The 9253-nt window shown below is 43.5% G+C and overlaps 1 protein-coding gene across 6 annotated transcripts in view; it reads left to right on the plus strand.

The window, feature by feature from the left end:
- The first annotated feature begins 8479 nt into the window (after positions 1-8479).
- The window catches only part of Arhgap21 (Rho GTPase activating protein 21), a 146986-nt gene continuing 146212 nt past the window's right edge, over positions 8480-9253 (plus strand). For 5 of the 6 annotated variants that reach the window (XM_023701954.1, XM_023701956.1, XM_023701957.1 and 2 more), the window contains exons 1-2: positions 8480-8491; positions 8722-8723. The gene's annotated coding sequence lies outside the window, so the exon portion shown is untranslated. Of the gene's footprint in view, positions 8492-8721; positions 8724-8794; positions 8812-9253 lie in introns of those variants that run through there. The other variant, XM_023701955.1, reaches the window with a different exon arrangement.

Consider the following 9253-nt stretch of genomic DNA (forward strand, 5'->3'; position numbering starts at 1 on the left):
TCTACAGAGCCATCTCCCCGGCCCAGAAGGATTTATTTATTTATTTATTGGCTGGCTCAGAATGCCTTCAGGGCATGTTTGGCTGGCTGGAGTTGTGGGGATAAAACCACAGCAACCTGAGGCTGACTGCTTTGTTGAAGCAGCCACTTAAACAACTGAGCTAAGGGGCAGGCCTCTTTGGTTTGGAATGATTCTTTTTTCTTTCTTTTTTTTTCTTTTTGTCTTTTGGAGACAAAAGGGTCTCACTTGCAGTTCAGGCTGGTTTTGAGCTCACTTTGTTGCCCAGGCCGGTCTCAAACTCACCCTAATGCTCCCGCTTCATCCTCCCAAGTGCTGGAGTTATATACATGCACCACCATGCCCAGCTACAAGTTTGGATGATTCTGAAACCTCAAATTAGTAGAATTTGCTGCTTTTCCTTTCTAGTAGGTTGTTATGGCTTGTTTCTAGATGTCCCCCTAAAGCCTCATGTGGTTATAGGTGGAGCTTTCTCAGAGGTGCCTGGATCTAGAGTATGTAATACTGGAATTGATTCATGGTGCGGTGCTAGGATTGAGGGCATAGGGGTTGTAGGTGTGAGGGCTACCTGCCCTAACTAGCCTGGATAGGATACAAGGGATAGGACTAGTGAGATAGCTCAGCAGACTAAAGCACCTGCTTAGGCAAGTTCAGGCAAGCACAGGAACCACAATTTGATCCTGGCACCACATGCTTCACCAGCCCTGCCCCCGGGACAAGCTGAGCAGGCCATAGTCTGGGCGTGGTGGCACGCGCCTCTAATCCCAGGACTGGGGAGGCTAAAAACAGGAGGATCCCCACAAGTCCGAGTCACATAGTGAGATCCTTTAACAACCAAATACATTTTATTCCACTGAGCCATCTCCCTGGCCACACATTTTAAAAATAATTTTTTAAAAAAAGATATAAGGGTGTTATGGTTTGTGTCTAGGTGTCCCCACAAAGCCTCGGGCAGTCACAGGGCAGCTTCTAGAGTTTGTGATTGATTACTGTGGGTGTGGAGGCTGCACCTGCCCTGGGGCAGGGAATTTGCATTACAATGTAAGGAGGGAAGAGAAGCTGGTTGCTTGAGCTGCTGCTACCCCTGCCTGTGCTCTCCCTCTTTGCCACCACCATGAAAGATTGCTGTCTGCTCTGTGCTGCTCTGCCTTGAACCTAGCTGAATATGGACTGAAACCTCCCATAACTCTGAGCTAAATAAACCTTTCCTTCCTTCATTTTGGGTATTGGGTATTTGTCCCAGCAACGAGAGGAGAGTAACTAAGACAAAGGAATAGAAGGAACTGTGGTCACTTTTGTTTGTTTTGCTACCTTCTGCCTGCCAGGAACAGTTTCTCCACTGCAATGCCTGCCTGCCTGCCTGCCATGCCATCTTACTTTGGAGCCAGCCCAATATATACCAGAGAATGTGTATACTATATAATTTTATATAAAAGACTCATGCATCCATGGATATTGGCATCCACTAGAGAGAAAGTCCTGGAACCAATCCCTCCAGGAAGGGATGGCTGTATATGCTAATAGTGTGTTGTGCTACTTAAATACGAGCCATGGGGGCACACACATAAAATCTCTAGGAAGCTGAGGCAGTAGCAGCAGAAGTTCAAGTTCAGCCTTGGCCATTAAGACATAGACCACACACACCAAAGAGGAGGGGGGTCTCAAAATACAGTAAAAACTACAAAGAAAGCATGAGGACATAGCTTGATGAACAGGTTCTTGGTTCAATCCCTAAAATCACAAAATAAATAAATAAACAAATCAATACTACTATTCCTGGGTTTTGGGGTGCTGGAGTTTCCTTCTAATGTAGTTCCTAGGTTCTTTTTGCCCTGAGCAGAGAATTGGTCAAGACAAATGAAAACACTAGCAAGGTTTTACATTTATCAAAGGTAGGGAACAGAAATATGTTCTGCAGAGCTAGTTTGGGCCAAGTGAAAGTAGTAAGAGAAGTCAACTCTGCAGAAGAGAGCGGGCCACTGCGCAAGAGAACACCATAGCAACGAGCTCAGTGTGGACAAGTCAGTCCTGGCACCCATATTCCAAGTCTGCTCAAGTTCTTGCACAAGAAGCCTGTGTGCAGGGATTTGGGAACAATTCTGCACTTGTGTCCTGCACTTTTGTAGTCAGCAGATCACACCTACTTCCCCAGCCAACTTTAGCACACCCCTGTCTCCTGCCTCACTGCATTATATCATATGTTGTCTCTGCACTTAAGATATTTCTACCTATTTCTTCCTCCATCTTTCCCCTCCTCCTCCTCATCTTGTATTCCTTCTCCTCCTCCTCCTCCTCTTTGGTGTGTGGGATTGAATCCAGTGGTTTGCACATGCTAGTGAAGCAGTCTACTGCCAAGATATATCTCCAGGCCTTTTACATTTTTATTTTGACAAGAATCTCTCTAAATTGTTCAGGCTACTTGCAAAGTTGTGATTCTCCTGCCTTAGCTTCCCAAGTAGTTAGGATCCTAGCTGTGTTCCACTATACCTGCTCTTTCTACTCATTTTTTTGATCAAGATTTTATTAACTAGACTTTCTGTTTAGACATTAAAAAACAAACAAAAAAGAAAAAAAAAAACCCAGAATGAGAGAATTATCTTTGAGTGCTTCAGCGTTCCTGTTAGCTTTAGTCAGTGAGATGCTATAGAGGGAAACTGGATGACATCAAGAGCACCAGTCCGTCAAATGCAGAGGCTGGGCCCTTACAGAATGATTATTATTACTTTTTTTTTTTCACGTTGTGGGGTTTTGCTTATTGGTTTGGCAAGCCAGCGCCTTCTTTATTTTTTATTTTGAGACAGTGTCTTACTAAATCATGTCCTCCCTTCTGACTCAAACCTGTGATTCTTTTTACCTCAGCTGTCTAGCGGACTGGAATTCAGCAGTGTGCCACCATACCTGGTTTATGTATCAGTTTTTAAAAATTAAAACATAATTGAAATAATCTTTTAGGGGAGAAGTCATACATACTGCATCTATTTTTCTTAAGTCCAGGTGTGATTTACTACATATCCAGCACTCTAAATCTAACCCTTGGTTATTTGGCTTTTGGATTAGTAAAGAATGTGGGCAAGTATGGGGTAGAGGAATGTGACCCACGTGCTAGAGAATCCTGAGATATCTGACCTCAGTGACAGAAGGAATAGGGAAGTCTGGAGATGTTCTTCGGACTCTGCCTAATGAAGATGAAAGGGAAGACTGGGTTTGGTTTCATTTTTAAAAATTATGATGAAAAAGATTTGGGTATGCTGGATTAGGCTTTTAATATTAAAAATCAACTGCTAGCATAGTTTCCTAATTAGAATGGTTGGCATTTAGCATTCTACTTCAAAATGACAAAAATACCTCAGTTCCCCAGGTGTAATGTCTTTTTTTACCCAGATTGTACAATATTTTCACAGGATGTTCCAGTTCATATTTAGGTAGGTAGAAACATTTTAAAAACTGGTCTTATATTTTTAACAAAAATTAGAATATTTATGAATGAAAGTCACAATTCTTAAGATAAAATAAAAAATTGTACATGAGTGATTTAGTCTTATGTTTCCCCTAAAATGTAGAGATAAGCTCTGTAGTCATGAATATAACCATTATACCAATAGGCTTTAGGTTATGGGGATTCTAGCACTAAAAATAGTTTGAATTCAAAAGAAAATATTGCTTCTCTAGCATGTGGGTCACAGAGGCCAAAGCTTTATAATTACTGTCAAAATGTAAGTGTTTTTTGTTTTTTGAGACAGGGTTTCACAATGTACCCTAGACTGGCCTTGAACTCATGGCAATCCTCCTGTCTCTACCTCCTGAGTGCTGGGATTATAGACATGCACCACCATGCTGGGCAAGTGATATCAAGTAATAGTAATTTAAGGGTGTGTTCTGGCCAAGACACCAGCTCTGGCACCAAAGAGTAGCAAGAAGATAAAGCAGGGCATTTCTGGAGATTGAAGAGCATATACCGTGTTTTCTTCATGGAAGAAAACTTCTTATAACTTAAGCCATCCATCCAGGCATATTCACGTAAGGACGTGCACGTGTTCTTTATAACCTGAGTAGGTATTGGTCAGCCAGGAATATCTTGAAGTATAAATATTTTTTAAAAATATTTATTTATTTTTATTTATTACATTTATTTATTGTGTGTGTGTGTGTGGCCAGCTCAGTCCACCAGGGGGTGGGGCTGGCTGGCATGTGGGGCTGGGGGATTGAACCGCGGTCCCTGTGCTTTGCCAAGCTTGTTTCAAGTAGGTGCTTTAGACCACTGAGCCATCTCTCCAGCCCGTTGAAGTATAAATATTTATCAATAATAGTGATATATATAAAAAAAACAGAATAAAAAAAATAATAATTTGGGGCTGGGGAGATGGTTCAGTGGAATAAGTGCTTCCCTGGCAAGTGCAAGGGCCTGAGTTCAATCCCCAGTTCTGTTTAAAAAAAAAAAATAGTGATATAGGAGGAGCGGCTACTATAATGTATGCTTATAATCCTAGCTACTTGGGAAACAGGGCAGAAGGATGAAGTTTGAGGCCAGCTTAGGCAACTTAATGAGATCTTATCCCAAAATAAAAACAGTTGGGGATGTAGCTCAGTGGTAGAGTGCTTGAGCAGCACGTGTGAAGCCATGGGTTCTATCCTCAGTACCTCAAGAAAAATAAAAGTGGCACGGAGGCTGAGTATAGCTCAGCAGTGGAGCATTTGCCTGATATATGTGAGGCCCTGGGTTCAAACCCCAGCCTAGCAAGTAATAAGTAACTGTAGTGACACAAATGTCATTTATTTTTCAAATAACTTTGAGATACTTTTTAATGTGTAAAAGGTGTGGTAGGTACTATGGGGCTCTGACAAGTAAAAGCCCCAAGAATCTGCCTTTGAGAAATTTATAATTTAGACAGAAAAGGAAATAATATTCAGTTAAGTAATAATATAAAGTTGTTTATAATTAAGTAACTCATTAATGGCACCCAGTAAATAAGCAAATCAAAACTAAAAATAAATAATAACATCTAGTTCCAAGATAAAAAAGATAATCAGCTAAGGGCAAAGAAATTATTAAAAACTATCGTGTGGCACTTTATAAGGCACTGTATATAATAAATAGTGTCATTACTCAAGTTTAGGAATTAGTAATCAAACGTAATAATCTTTTGAAAAGGTATAAGTCATATACTTAGCAAATGCAGAATATTAGATTAGCAAATGACTTACATTATTTAAAAGGGGTGATGAGGGAAGAAGAATCTTGAAACTTTATCATGGAGAATTGCTCTCAACTCCTGAGAACAATAGTTCTTTGCCTTACAAGTGAGGTAGGATTACTGTAGTTACTCAGTTCAACATGAAAATGTTTTTGACAAAATATTAGTAGATAATGCACCTAGTTTTGGAATTGTAAGGATAAAAATAAAGTTCATAATGCTTTTCTAAAGCCAAAAAAAAAAAAAAATGCTTGTTCCTCTGAAGATTATTAGTCTTAAATACCTCAGGCATATAGTTTACAAATGCTTCATCCAAAATTACAAATTTCACTTGTGGAATTCACTGGCAAACACTTGTGCCTCCTAGAATTGCCAGATGCTATATTCGGAGTAGAAACCATCCATAGATTATCACAGAAGAACCTCAGACCAGGGTCTGGGACACTGTAATTCTATTTTTGGCTGTGACTTTTTTTTAAAGAATGGTTCTTTAAAACTGTATTATTATGCCATTAGCAAAGGCAAAACTTGTTTTGAGGACATAATTCCCATCTTTAAAAATGTCCTGCATGCATTGCAAGAATTATAGTGTACGAGTTGGTCTGGAAGTTGTTATTAATATAGTTATGGTAATTTCTGAGACTATTTCAAGGGACACCCCAAGAAGAAATTAGATGATAGGAATTGCATGTATTATCTATGACCTAAGGAGAAATATATCAGGCTTTCTAAAATCACAGTTAGCTCTTGCTTACCCACAATATTTGGGATAAAGAAAACTGGTAAGATATCAACCATGAAATTTATAGATCATTCTAATCTCTTCTTACAATGACCTTAAACCCTTACTCCACCAAATCTCTCACTGAAGATGTTAGCCTGTAGCCATAGGATTCAAGTTTGGCCCTTTTTCCTTTCCCTTGCCCTCCCTCTGGTGGAGGTGTTATTGAGTGAAATGGCCAAGATGGGCAACTGAGAATTCCAGGGGCTTGTGTCCTCCACCCATCATCACACCACTGGCCCTGGGAATGGGTCAAGGCTGGTCACTGGTTGCCACTTTCCAGATGACTAGAGGGTGCCCTACTTGCTTTGGCTTACTCTAATTCCAAATGAGAGTTTCAAAGTTATTAAAATAATATTATTGCTCATGATTCAAATAGGAATAGGCCTTTTATCTGGATTAAGATGTTCCTAATAAAATGTTATAAAGACTGTGGTTCCTGCCAGTAAAATAGGACAAATTCCTTCTTCCTAATAATTTAATAGCTTGATAAACAATATTTGATAACTTGATAACCTAATATTTTAATAATAAAAATGTTTTTGTATTCTTAAAGCTCTTTTACATCTATTAGCCCAAATGATGATTTTAACAGTTCAGCAAGAGACAGAAGATGCAGTCATATTTAGAGGACAAAGTGAAAGATTAGGACCAGTTTCCCAAATCTTAGTAATAAGTTCTTTGCACTTCTCCATCTAGGTAGTGTAATACACAAGACTTACACAATAGTAACTTATTATAATGGTTCTCACACATCATATATTTTTGTTTTGTTTTTTGAGGCAGGGTCTCACAATGTAGTTCAGGCCAGCTTTGAACTCACCATGCAGCTCAGGCTAGTCTCAAACTCACCACCATCCTCCTGAGTACTGGGATTACAGGTGTGAGACACCACACCCAGCTCAAACATTCTTAAGTTTTGGAATATGATCATGCCTATCCCAGGAATAAAATTAAATTGGTACTTAACAAACTACAAAAAAATTACTATCTAGTAAATTAAAATTTAACTTATACAACCATAATGCTGTTATTATTAGTAAAGACCATGTTAGAAGTAGTACTATGTTATAGACAAAAAAACGGATTCTGTAGCCAGATCCCTTGGCTTGAGTACTGGTTGTACCATGTGGTCAGCTTGAGTAAGGCTCAGAGGAGGCAGTACTGCCTACAAGGCATCGCAGTCCGTACTTGTAGTTCTTGAGCTTATAATAAAAGTAAGTAATTTGGCCTAAGTTACACGGTATTTGATGAGACTGGACTGTAATCATGATCCATGCAGTTTACAGCCTCTTCTAGAAATGTTGCCTTTCTAGGTGATGCTATTTTCCCATAATGCCTAAATCACATTTAATTCCTTTAACAGCTCCTTTCACGGCTAATGTTTTATTCTCTTGTACCAAACTGAAAATCTTTTTCTAAATTAACATTCACAAAGAACTCCATTATAGAAATGTTGCCCCAAATATCCTTGGCTGCCACTTAGTTTATTCCAGGCGTGCACACTGGCTCCTGGAGGCTTTTTGTTTTCTAGACACATTCTCAAAAGCTGGCTGGAGTTAAGCTACTTGCATTTCTACTACACTTCCATCCAGTTCGTTAATTTAGCCAGCAATGTCTAGAACTGGACATGCTATCCAGTAAAGTACCAACAGACCGGCAGGTCCTCTCTGTTACATTCTTTTTTTCACCCCCATTTTTGGTTATTAGCTGACTGGTTTGGTCGGGGGTTTTGACGAACATGCATATTCCTCAGCCATAGAAAAAGGATCTAGTGAACATCTCCCTCAGAGTGACATTAGGTGCTCTGCTTGGAGCCTTCCATTGTAAGGAAGATTTAAAAACTAAGGCACAGCTACTCGGCTGGAGGAAACAATTTTGTTTTCCTCTACGAGAAACAGGATTCTAGGCGGTGGGCGGTGAGAGGGAGAGGGGCCCGGGAGCCTACAGGAGATAGCGAAATAAGAATGAAGGAAAAGGTAAGACAGCACACAGCTCCCGGATTTTCTTTTTTTTCCCTCAGGATGATTGGTGGGTGGCAGCTGGTCGCACACAATAGCTAGCTGGCAGTCCCCAGCCGAAGAGGGCTAGAAATGACCCTCAACAGCGCCAGAAGGCTGGGAGAGGGAAGAAGCATGTGTATGGGAGGGGGAAAGGATGAGGGTGTCAAGGTGACAAACGTCGGAGCGGCAGCCGGCTACTGGAGCGCGCCAGAGCCCCAAGTCGGAAAGCCACCTCCCCGAGGGCGCGGGATGGGAAGGCGGGCCTAGCGCAGGGGCTTTTCCCCGGGAGGTGGGGCAAGGGGTGGAGCGAAGTCTGAGTCAGCAGCCCCTGATTGGCTCGTGTTCTCGCAGCGCGGCTCCCGATTGGGCAATTTGCAGCGGGAGATGTTGTGAGGCGCCGCGGGGCAGGGCCAGCCGCCTGAGGTCTGGAGCGGGCCTGGGCGCTGGCTGAGGCGCAGCAGCGGCGGGTGGCTGCGCTCGGTGCTTGGGGCCGCTCGGTAGGAGCCTGAAGCCAAGCTGCTCCTACCCGTCAGGCCCGCCAGCCGCGCCGCATTCGTTCGGTGGCTCTGCAAGTTAAAAAAAAAAAAAAATTGAATGAAGAAGGCTTCTCCGCCAGGCCCCTTCTCCCACCTCGGAGATACTCTGCGGCCGGGCGTGGGAGGACACTCCCTTATCTGGAAGTCCCACATCGCTTCGGGCTCCTCCCGCAGTAGGGGCCACGCTCCAGCCGTGCGACCCAGCAGTCTGGGCTCTCCGGTCTCCATCCCACTCAGCTAGCTACCGCCCTGTCCCCGCCTGCCCTGCGCCCCGATACCAGGTCTCTGCCCAGCAGACGCCTCCCTCCCGGCCGCTGCTCCTCGGCGCCCCGGCGATCGCAGCGGGCGGGAGGGTTTTGTGCGCCTGCCTTGGGCGCCGAGGGGCGCGAGGGCCGGGGTCTCCGGTGACGTTGGGGTGGTGGCTGACGAGCACCCCTCCTGCCCTTCGGCTGATCCCCCTTCTACAGGGTCGGCTCGGGGACCGTATTATCCAAGACAGAAAATATTCAGCCCGGAGCCTCCCCTGGGGAGGGGAGGGGAAGGAGGTGGAGTGGGAGGAGGTGGATCTAGAGGAAGAAGCGAGAAATCCGCCCCCGGGAAGCAGCTCCGCGCCCGCCGAGCCAGACGTTCCTGTCACTTGGCGGTCGCGGGCGCCGGAGCGGGGCCCCGGCCCGGCCGGGCGAGGCGAGGGGAGAGTTCAGCGGCCGCCGCCCCGCCCCACGC

This window comes from Octodon degus, unplaced genomic scaffold (assembly GCF_000260255.1).
Source record: "Octodon degus isolate 3935 unplaced genomic scaffold, OctDeg1.0 scaffold00145, whole genome shotgun sequence".
NCBI lineage: Eukaryota > Metazoa > Chordata > Mammalia > Rodentia > Octodontidae > Octodon > Octodon degus.